The following is an 11668-nucleotide window of genomic DNA, read 5'->3' on the forward strand; positions in this document are numbered from 1 at the left end:
TGTGAAACATCTGTATTACTCCCTGTGAGTCTGTGAGCCTTCAGGACCACCGGAAGGAACAAAATGCCATCAAGTGTTCCAGTGTTGCTGTCAGATCACGTACAACACCCGGTGATGGTCTGCATGGGACTGATGGAACATAGAATGGACTTGCACCTCAGGACCTCATGCCTCCAGTCACATCATCAAGCACTGGCCCATAGAAGAATATGGACATCCACTGATCATCACTCGTCTTGAATTGTACTAACATACGTCGTGATAAAATTGTATAAGCGTTGTGATATACTGTATCTCTGTATTAGGGAAAGCTTACCCTTTAGTTAACCTGATCATTGGTTCATGCCGTGAAGGGGTGGAGTGTATGGGAACTACTGAGTCATGGCCTGAACCTCTGATTGATCACCTGAGGTGAGCCATGAGCCAACCAGAGGAGCACAGCTGAAGGCAATTCACCTGTGCTGCTGGAAGGGGTGGAGCCTGGCTGCACCCCTCCTAGACCTATTTAAGAGCTGGCTACCAGAGGGGAAGGATCTCTTCTGGAGATCGCCTCTGTTGGTGTTTTGTGGTGAGCCCAGCCGAAGGGTAAGCCTCCCATTTTGTTCTCTTTTGTTATCATTGTCCACTTTGCCTAACTCTCTTGATTATATTGTAACATCTTGATATCCATTGATTATACGCAGGATCAATTAAAATTTATTTTCAGCCATTTCTTCTTATCTTCCCAAATCAACATTTGTGGCTGTTTACAGCATAATTTTAGTTTTGGATATGCTCAGTTTCTAAAACCAAATCTTCACCATCTGAACAATTAAGAGCACATCAGACAATATAACTGCACCCATTAGTATTGCAAAGGCACTACTTGCATCCCACCCAATGTCTCTGACTGACCCACTGCAGGGGAGCTGTTAGGTCAGAGCTTAAAATGGTGACTGAGCACCTGGTGAAGGGCTGTGGCTGTCCTAGGGAGCACAGGCAGATTGTTTGCACCTGTGCTCCCCAGGTGACCAGAAAGGTTGTGTTGGAAATCTAAATGCCCCTGACTGAAGAATGATCCTGGGATGGAACAAAGCATTCTGACAGTTTTAAGGGAGCTGGTATTTGTGGCTGTAGGTTTTGTAGAGGAAGCTGACCTTGGTAGTTTTTTTTTTTTTTTTTGCAAAGACTTGTTTTGCAAACAGGTGTTCCACTTGGGCTCTGTATCATGCACTGGCTATGTGGGTACAGCAGTGCAAAAAACCCTGCAGACCCTGGGGAGAATCAAAGCAGGAGAGAGGCTGTGGTGTGGAGGAAGGAAAAGTACGCTTTGAAGCAGAGGATGCTCTGCTGGCACTGCCTATCAAATCCACTGTGTTCCTGCTCTCTCCTCTGGCAGCTTGCTGTCTCTCAAGGGTCGGTAAGTAAAAGTGCACTTGCTTAGGGAGCTTCTGCTTCCCCTTATGGCAATCATCTAAAATGGATGCCTGTGTGTTTATGTTGAATAAATTCCATAACCCTCTGTGCTGCTCTGAGTGTACATTTTGCTTGCCTCTGTTCCTGAGACATCCTGCCTCTCAGATCCAAATGTACCCTGAAACATAACTGGTGATGAGGATGGGATCCGACTGCCGAGATGCTGGGGGGTTGGGGGTAGGCACTGAGAGGTTTGGTTCTTGTTGTTTTGGGTTTTGTTTTGTTGTTGTTTTTTTTCTTTCCTTCTCACCTTCTTTCTCTCCCTTCTTTAAGATAGGGATTAGGTGGTGGGAAGGTCTGCCCCAGGATTGCACTGCTATAGGGTTGGGTACCTTTAAAGAGTCTCTTATTGACGTGGCAAATCTACAGCTTGTGTTAAGTTCTTGTATGTTTGTTAATTGTTACTTCTGTGGCTGCAGCTGTGTGTGTGTGTCTTACAATACATGAAAGCAATTCACACATTCCAGACATGGAGCAGCTGGTTGAGGAAACTGTGGAGGGGACTTGTTGAAAACAGTAGTAAGTGATGAATTGGAGAAGTGATTGAAAGTGTGGAACCCTGGGATCTGTGAAAAATAACAACTGAAGCTCCCATCTTGCTGGGGGATATTGGTTATGGCTCTCCCTGAAGGAATTTGGCGTGCAACTGTGCCTTGAGGGAGCTGCAGATTCTGTCACCTAGCAATTTGAGGAGGACCTGACTGCCCACTGCCATTAATATCTTGAATGAACTACAGGCCTAAATCACATTTGGTAAAAGACAAATTCACAGTGTATGTTCCAGAAAATGACACTGTGAAGACTCAAGTTGTTATTTACAGAAGTCATCCCTCCTGACTAGACAACGACAGAAAGGTGAAAAATGCAGTGATACCTGGGTCAGGGATCAAAGACACCTGGATGGTCGAGATAAACCAAACCACCAACAATGAATCTCCAGCTGAAGCTGGGAGTGAAACCGGTAAGATGGAGAGTTGTAAGGGTGGGTGGGAAAGCTTAAAAAAAAAAAAAGTTGTGAAGATATATAAGTGATGTGAGCACTTGTAATAAAGGACTTGGATTGTTCACATCTGAGTCCATGCATCAGATGTTGCAAATGCTGCCCAATGTGGGGCAGATCTTTGGCTGGAACTCAAGAACAAAAGGAAAGTTTATGGTCTCTGGAAGAGTGGGCAAGCTACTTATGATGATTACAAGTATGTAGTGAAGCTGTGCAGGGAGAGACATTGTGGTGCTGGAGCAGGCCCAAAGAAGGGCAACAGGGTTTGTGAAGGGCTTGGAGAATATATCCTACGAGGGGAGACTGAAGGGACTGGAGCTGTTTAGTCAGGGGAAGAGGTGGCTGAGGGGAGACCTTATTGCTCTCTTCCAATATCTGAAAGGTGCTCACAGTGAGTTGGGTTGCTCCCTTCTCACTGGTGACAGGATGAGGGGAAATGGCCTTAAGTTGCTCCAGGGTAAGTTTAGGTTGGATATCAGGAAACGCTTCTTTACAGAAAGGGTTGTTAAGCACTGGAATAGGCTCCCCAGGGGGTGGTTGAGACACCATTCCTGGGTGTGTGCTTTGGATGTGATGCTCAGGGACATGATTTAGCAGAGGGTGGTTAGAGTTAGGGTAATATGGTGAAGTTGTGGTTGGACTTGATGATCTTTAAGGTCTTTTCCAACCTAAGCAATCCTATGATTTTATGAAATCAACCAGAAGCTGAGCAAGCCTGGGCCAGCAGCAACGCCCAACTGAACTTCGGAGAGATTGTTTGGCATGTGCCCGCAACGTTCTGCAGGACAGATGGAGAGCAGTTGGGAACTATAGGGAGTTCAATAATGAAGGAGCAACAAGTAAATCTTGAAGTATTACGGTTAGCTTTAACATTTCAGAATCAGCTTTGTAGGAATCAAATGTTGTTTATGCATTAGAATTGGATAATATTTTTTTTTATTTCACGGTCTCTGCTGCCATAGTTCTTTGTGAGAGTCTTTCCTGCATTAGAAATAGTGTGGCCAGCAGGAGCAGGGAGGTGATCATCCCCCTCTACTCAGCACTGGTGAGGCCACACCTCGAGTACTGTGTTCAGTTTTGGGCTCCTCACTACAGGAAAGATGTTGAGGTCCTGGAACGTGTCCAGAGAAAGGCAACGAAACTGGTGAGGGGTCTGGAGCACAAACCTTATGAGGAGCGGCTGAGGGAGCTGGGATTGTTCAGTGTGGAGAAGAGGAGGCTCAGGGGAGACCTCATTGCACTCTACAACCTCCTGAAGGGAGGCTGTGGTGAAGAGGGATTTGGCCTCTTCTCCCAGGCAACGAGCAGGACACGGGGCAATGGCCGCAAGTTGTACCAGAGGTGGTTTAGGTTGGACATAAGGAAGAACTTCTTCCCTCAGAGAGTGGTCAGGCACTGGAATGGCTGCCCAGGGAGGTGGTGGAGTCGCCGTCCCTGGCAGTGTTCAAGAGGTGTCTGGATGAGGTGCTGTGTGATGTGGTTTAGTGCTTGTGGTGGCAATGGTGATGAGGAGACGGTTGGACTGGATGATCTTATAGGTCGTTTCCAACCTTGTAATTCTATGATTCTACTTTACTTGGGGGGGTCTCCTGATGGTTTGCATCACTTATCCTCTGGATAAACCTTCCCTAGAAATGCATGCTCAGTAAATAAGAGTATAATGTGTACATGTATACATGTATATTTTATCATACTCACTGTGAGAATATATTGCATAAGATTGATCAAACCAGAGAACAAGTCATGGCACAGCCAAGGAAGCGCTGGAAGAGACATCAGAAGGCCTGGCATCATCCCCATCCACCCCCCATGCTATTTGCTCAACGAGGACTTTGAAGAAAATCACTGTATCAATACGACAAGAAGAACACTGAGACATCTTGAAAACAACAGGATGGCTACTGACTGACACCAGATAACACACCAATTAACAAATGTAAACTTTGATAAGATTTGAACCTGGAGTACCCAGCTTATGGCGAAACAGGGGAGAGGGATGGGAAAGGGGGAAACAAGGTACAGAAAGCTGTCACTGAGTCCTTAGGGGTGCTCCTGCTTGCGGGACGCCCGCCATTGCAATCGCGAATAAAATCTGCTCTTGTCAGAGATACCATCCTGACAAAAATTATTTGGGTATTTCTAACAGTGTGTATCTACTTAAGCATTAGCAACTTTTCCTAATCGGATAAGTGTCATGGTTTTGTGATTTTTGGTTATCGGTATTCCACATCATAACATCATGTGGGGCACTGAGAGTTTAACTGATAATGCTCAAGTTCCAGGTACCTGTTCAGAAGAGAAGAACTACATTCCCCAGGGGGCTCTGTGGTCACAGAGGAGATACAGCTCCTGGCAAGGTCATCTGATGTGCGCTTCTTCATTGGCTCTTCTTCATCAGCTCTCCTCCCATCTCCCTGGTGCTCAACTGGACTGCGCATCTCACATCAGCGTTGTGGTGAGGCCTGTCCACCTCTTGGACGTTCTCTCTCTCATTAGATTTTGATTTATTAGCTTCAATTCTGATTATATCATATTATGGTGTGTTATCTTGCATTCCAATACCATCTTTAGTAAATTAGATTGTTTCACCTCAGATTTGTGCCGCTGTTTTTAATTATTTTGGGGTCCCCTGTTTCCCTTTTCCAGAGGCGTGGATCTGCAGATCCCTCTGCCCTGCTGGTCACAGATCCCTGCCTGTAAACCGCTGACATTCTCGGTGGAGAATGCGGGTAAAGGTCGTTGCTGGACCTGCTGCTCACCAACGCTGAGGAGATCATCAAAGGCGTCAAGGTTGGAGGCTGCCTGGGCTCCAGCGACCACGCCCTGGTTGAGTTTGTGATCTCAAGCAATGTGGGCCTGGCAAAGAGCAGGACCAGGACACTGAACTTTACAAGAGCAGACTTCAAGCTACTCAATGGATTGCTGGCCAAGATCCCCTGGCGCGCTGCCCTCAAAGACAAGGATGTTGAGGAGAGCTGGCTGCTCTTTAAGGATGCCCTCCTGGAAGCACAAGAGGTCTCCATTCCTCTGAATAAGAAAGTGGGCAGACGAGGTAGGAAACCGGCATGGCTCAGCAAGGACCTGCTGAGAGAACTGAGGGTGAAGAAAGGGGTGTACAAGCTCTGGAAACAAGGCTGTGTCACCTGGGAAGAGTACAGGGATGCTGTCCGGACTTGCAGACGTGGGATCAGGGAAGCCAAGGCGCAGGCAGAACTGAACTTGGCAAGGGACGTGAAAAACAATAAGAAAACCTTCTACAGGTACATTGGCCAGAAGAGACAGGCCAAAACGGGCGTACCTACTTTGGTAAATTTAAAAGGAGAACTGGCTTCAACAGATGAAGAGAAAGCTGAGGTGCTGAATGAGTTCTTCACCTCGGTCTTCACTGGTGGCCAGGATTCTAGTCTTTTTCACGTCCCTGAACCCTGCATCCCCAAACCTCTATGTGGGGACCAAGGAGGTAAATCCCTCCCCACTGTAAGGGCAGAGCAAGTCCGACAGTGCCTCCTTAGACTGAATGAATAGAAGTCTATGGGGCCGGATGGCGTGCATCCCAGGGTCCTGAAGGAGCTGGCTGAGGTGGTTGCCGAGCCGCTCTCCATCATATTTGAGAAGTCGTGGCTGTCAGGTGAGGTCCTGGATGACTGGAGGAAGGGTCATGTCACTCCCATATACCAGAAGGGGAGCAGGGAGGACCCGGGGAACTACAGGCCGGTGAGCCTCACCTTCGTGCCTGGGAAGATCATGGAACAGATCCTCCTGGACAACTGTATGGGAACTGCTGAGTCACGGCCTGAACCTCTGATTAATCACCTGAGGTGAGCCATGAGTCAGCCAGAGGAGCACAGGTGAAGGCAATTCACCTGTGCTGCCGGAAGGGGTGGAGCCTGGCTGCACCTCTCCTAGACCTATTTAAGAGCTGGCTACCAGAGGGGAAGGATCTCTTCTGGAGATCCCCTCTTTTGGTGTCTTCTGGTGAGCTCAGCTGAAGGGTAAGCTCTTCCACTTATTCTCTTTTTGTGATCGTTGTCTGCTTTGCCTTACTCTCTTGATTATATTGCGATTATAACATCTTGATATCTACTGATTATACACAATTATATTGTGATTATAACATCTTGGTTATACAACAACATGCTCGATCACATAAAGAATGAGCATGTGATCCGAGACAGCCAGCACGGCTTCACCAAAGGAAGGTCATGCCTAACTAATCTTGTGGCCTTCTATGATGGAGTGACGGCATTGGTGGACGAAGGGAAGGCGACCAATGTCATTTACCTGGACCTGAGCAAGGCCTTTGACACGGTCCCCCACCACATCCTCATCTCCAAATTGGAGGGAAGTGGATTTGATGGGTGGACAACCCGATGGATAAGTAATTGGTTGAAAGGCCGCAGACAGAGGGTGGTGGTCAATGGCTCTATGTCCAGGTGGAGGCCGGTAACAAGTGGTGTCCCCCAAGGGTCTGTCTTGGGACCGGTGCTCTTTAACATCTTTATTAATGACATCAATGAGGGAATTGAGTGCACCCTCAGCAAGAGAGGGGTGGTCAGCAGGGACAGGGAGGTGATTGTCCCTCTCTACTCGGCCCTTGTGAGGCCCCACCTGGAGTACTGTGTCCAGGTGTGGAGCCCTCAGTACAAGAAAGACATAGAGATTTTGGAAAGGGTCCAGAGGAGGGTGACTAAGATGATCAGGGGGCTGGAGCACCTCCCCTATGAGGACAGGCTGAGGGAGTTGGGCTTGTTCAGCCTGGAGAAGAGAAGGCTGCGGGGTGACCTCATTGCAGCCTATCAATACCTGAAGGGAACCTACACCCAGGAGGGGAGTAAACTCTTCAAAAGGGCTGATAACAGCAGGACTAGGGGAAATGGTTTTAAGTTGAAGGAGGGAAGATTTAGGTTGGATGTTAGGGGGAAGTTCTTTACTAGGAGAGTGGTTAGGCCCTGGAACGGGCTGCCCAGGGAGGTTGTGGATGCCCTGTCCTTGGATGTGTTCAAGGCCAGGTTGGACGGGGTCCTGGGCAACCTGATCTGAATGTGTATGTTTGGTGGCCCTGCTAGGCAGGGGGGTTGGAACTACATGATCCTTGAGGTCCCTTCCAACCTGGGTGATTCTGTGATTCTGTAAAGGCTGCTTTTTAGCTGTTGAGAATGAATCTCTCTCTGCTCCTAGAGAGCTTCGTTGGGTGAGTTTATCTGTTTCACAGGTGCTCTCTGAAAAGGTGACCTTGAAAGTCCAGGAGGACTGCCAATATTCTGGGATATCTATAAACTTTGAGCCTTGCTATCTTGCTTCTGTAAAGGAAAAAAAAAAAAAAAGTTTTCTCTTCTAAAACTGCCTTTCAAGGGACTGCGTGCCACTGTTTCTTCTTTTTTAATGCTCAAAACATACAGTTCACCACTTTGCTCTGTGCAGCTATAGGTATATACAGTGGATTGAAAACACTGGCAGAAATATGTACGTGGTATGTTCATACAACGTGGCATACGCTTCCAGAGACAGCTGCTAATTTTACAGGACTAGGGATTTTTAAGCAGGTTTCCAGTCTCTCCTTTGAATCCTTTATGCAGTTTTTGAATGATCACCTAGTTGCACTGTTAATCTCCCTAAATGTATTGCTCATCATTTCACTCGTATTAGTATTTATTATATTTTGAGGATGTTCTCCCCAAAACCGGAGAATACTGAGTGGCAGGGAGTGTGGAGAGGTCTGGGTGAGACTCAAGACAGATGGAAATCTTCAGTGTCGTGGAATTTCACTCCAGAACATCTAAAAGACCCTGAGAGCTTAAACAGCTATTTGAGGCAGGAATGTTGTGGCTCGGGCAGATCTGAAGAGGCACAAATGATTTGGGGCCTGGCTAATGCTTATCGGGCCTTATTCAATACTATCCTGGAGAGAGAGAGAGAGCTTGTGAAACTGAGAGAGAGTCTGAGAGCTGAAAGAGAGAGGTGGCCAATGCTTTATCTCTACGCTGACTCATGGCTGGTGGCAAATGCCTTATGGGGGTGGTTACAGCAGTGGGAACAAAATAACTGGCAAAGAAGGGGTAAACCTATTTGGGCTGCTGACCTGTGGAAAGATATTTTTGCTACAGAGACTAGCTTCAAGCAGGTAAAACTGCGGTGGGCAAGGGATCTGGAGTGAAGAAAAGCGACCAAAAAAGCTCTTTTTTAGACTTTTTTGGAGCCAGCAACAGCACTGTGCCTGGGCTGGCAGCTTGTGGGCGGGCTCCTGACTCACCAGGGGCAGAGCTGACACTGCCTGCTCTTTATCTCTGTAGACTGACCTTGACCCATTTGCTGTGTGGATAAGAAGAGACCAGGGATACACAACACAGAAGGTGTGGAAAGCTGCTCTGACCACCTAGGGTGGAGGCAGTCAGCGTGTGAGGGCTGCCTGCGCTGCCCATTCAGTAAGGCAGCAGTGGCAGTGGAGGCTGTGTCTTGTGTCAGCACAGGTGAGTGCTCTTGTCTTTTTCTCAGGTGACTAGCTCTCCTGCTGACAGGTCCTGATGCCACCACTTCAAACATGGTCCTCACCAGGAAATGTGCTTTCCATGCAAAGACTGTGGCAACCCAGACAGAGGGTCTGCTCAATAATGTGGTGGTTCAGGTCTCTGGCTGCCGGGAGTGCCTCAGCCTGCTGCTGCTGCTGGGGGAGGATGGGAAGATGCCAACTTGTGTGCGGTGTGAGCAGCTGGACAAGCTGCTCAACCTGGTGGTGGAGCTTAGGGAGGAGGTAGATAGACTGAGGACCATCAGAGAGTGCGAGCGGGAGATCAACTGGTGGAGTGACTCTCTGCGAGAAAGGTGCAGAGATTGTGCTTCCCAGACTGAGGGAGTAATGGACCCTCTCTCTCATCATAGTCAAACAGGGAGAGACAGCTTGAGAGGAGAGGAGGAATGGCAGCTGGTCTCAGCCTGGTGTCGCAGGCAGCCCCTATCCCGACCTACCTTGGTTCCCCTGGTCCCTCTCTGTAACAGGTATGAAGCCCTGAAACCAGAGGGAGTGGTGAGTGATGATGGCGGCAGTGCACCCACGTCAAGCTTGCCTAAGGTGAGGCGGTCAGCTCCATGTTTGAAGACTGCCTCCTCCAAGAAAGAAAGGAGGTGATAGTTGTAGGCAACTCTCTTCTGAGAGGAACAGAGGGTCCAATATGTCGGCCTGACCCTACCCGTAGGGAGGTGTGCTGCCCTCCTGCAGCCCGGGTCAGGGATATTTCTAGAAAACTCGCTAGCCTTGTCCGCCCCTCTGATTATTACCCTTTATTGATAGTTCAGGCCGGCAGTGATGAGATCCCTGTTAGAAGCCTGAGGATTATAAAAAATGATTTTAGGAGACTGGGGAAGTTAGTTGATGGAGCGGGCATACAAGTAGTGTTTGCCAGTATTCCCTTGGTGGCAGGGACGAGCGCTGAGATGACCAGGAAAAGCCATCTTATAAATGCATGGCTGAGAGGCTGGTGCAAGCGCAAAAATTTTGGATTCTTTGATCATGGGGTGGTCTACTTGGCATCTGGCCTGAGGTCTGCTGATAGGAATTGCCTGTCTCCAAAAGGGAGACAGATACTTGCCCAGGAGCTGGCGGGACTTGTAGAGACAGCTTTAAACTAGATAGGAAGGGGGAGGGGGATAAAGCCAGGCCTGCTAGAGAGCAGCCTGGGGGAATGGTAATGGGATTAGGTGAGAGGCGAGGGGCTCAGCTGAGGTGCATCTACACTAATGCACGCAGCATGGGCAACAAGCAAGAAGAGCTGGAAGCCATTGTGCAGCAGGCAAACTATGACCTAGTTGCCATAACGGGAATGTGTGGGATTGCTCCCACGACTGGAGTGCTGCAATGGATGGCTACAAACTCTTCAGGAAGGACAGGCAAGGAAGGCGGGGTGGCAGTGTGGCTCTCTACATCAGGGAATGCTTCTACGCTACTGAGATTATGAGTGGGGACGATAACATTGAATCCCTATGGGTAAAGATCAGAGGAAGGGCTGACAAGACAGGCACCCTGGTGGGCGTCTGTTATAGACCCCCAAATCAGGATGAAGAGACAAACAAGGTATTCTATAAGCAGCTGGCATGAGCTTCACAGTTGCCTGCCCTTGTCCTCATGGGGGACTTTAACTTCCCTGACGTATGCTGGGAGTACAGCACAGCACAGAGGAAGCAGTCTAGGAGGTTTCTGGAATGCATAGAGGACAACTTCCTGATACAGCTGGTCAGAGAGCCCACGAGAGGAACTGCCCCACTAGACCTGCTGTTCACAAACAGGGAAGGTTTGGTGGGAGATGTGGAGGTTGGAGGCTGTCTTGGACAGAGTGACCAGGAAATGATAGATTTCTCGATTCATGGTGGAGCCTGGAGGGGAAGTAGTAAAACTGCTACCTTGGACTTCAGGAGGGCGGACTTTGAATTGTTCAAGGGACTAATAGGGGGAGTCCCCTGGCATTCAGTCTTAGCGAGTAAAGGGGTCCAAGAGAACTGGTTGCTCTTCAAGAAGGAAGTCTTAAGGGCGCAGGAGCAGGCAGTCCTCCTGAGCTGCAAAATGAGCCGGCGGGGAAGAAGACCAGCGTGGATGAATAGGGAGCTATTCCTGAGGCTCCGGGAGAAAAAGAGAATCTACCGCCTGTGGAAAGAGGGGCGGGCCACTCAAAATGAATACAGGGAAGTTGTTAGGATGTGTAGAGGTGAAATTAGAAAGGCGAAAGCCCAGCTTGAATTTAACCTGGCCACTGGGGTGAAAAGGAATAAGAAACTTTTTTATAAATACATGAAGAGTGAGAGGAGGACAAAGGAGAATATCCACTCTTTGCTGGATGAGGCTGGGAATGTGACCACTGAGGATAAGGAAAAGGCAGAGGTTCTGAATGCCTTCTTTACGTCTGTCTTTAAAAGTCAGACCAGTTATCCTCAGGACACTCCTCTCTCTGACCTGGTAATCTCGGCTGGGGACCACACTAACCCCCCTGTGATTCTGAAAGAAACAGTCAGAGACCTACTGCTCCAGCTGGACTGCCACAAGTCGATGGGGCCAGATGAGATCCACCCAAGAGTGCTGAGGGAACTGGCGGAGGTGACAGCCGAGCCGCTTTCCATCATCTGTCAGCGCTCCTTGTTGACTGGTGAGGTCCCAGAAGACTGGAGGCTTGCCAATGTGACTCCCATTTACAAGAAAGGTCGTAAGGAGGATCCGGGGAACTACAGGCC

The sequence above is a fragment of the Lagopus leucura genome, unplaced genomic scaffold (genome assembly GCF_019238085.1).
Source record: "Lagopus leucura isolate 7727_CA_CO unplaced genomic scaffold, USGS_WTPT01 Super-Scaffold_100008, whole genome shotgun sequence".
Taxonomy (NCBI): Eukaryota; Metazoa; Chordata; class Aves; order Galliformes; family Phasianidae; genus Lagopus; species Lagopus leucura.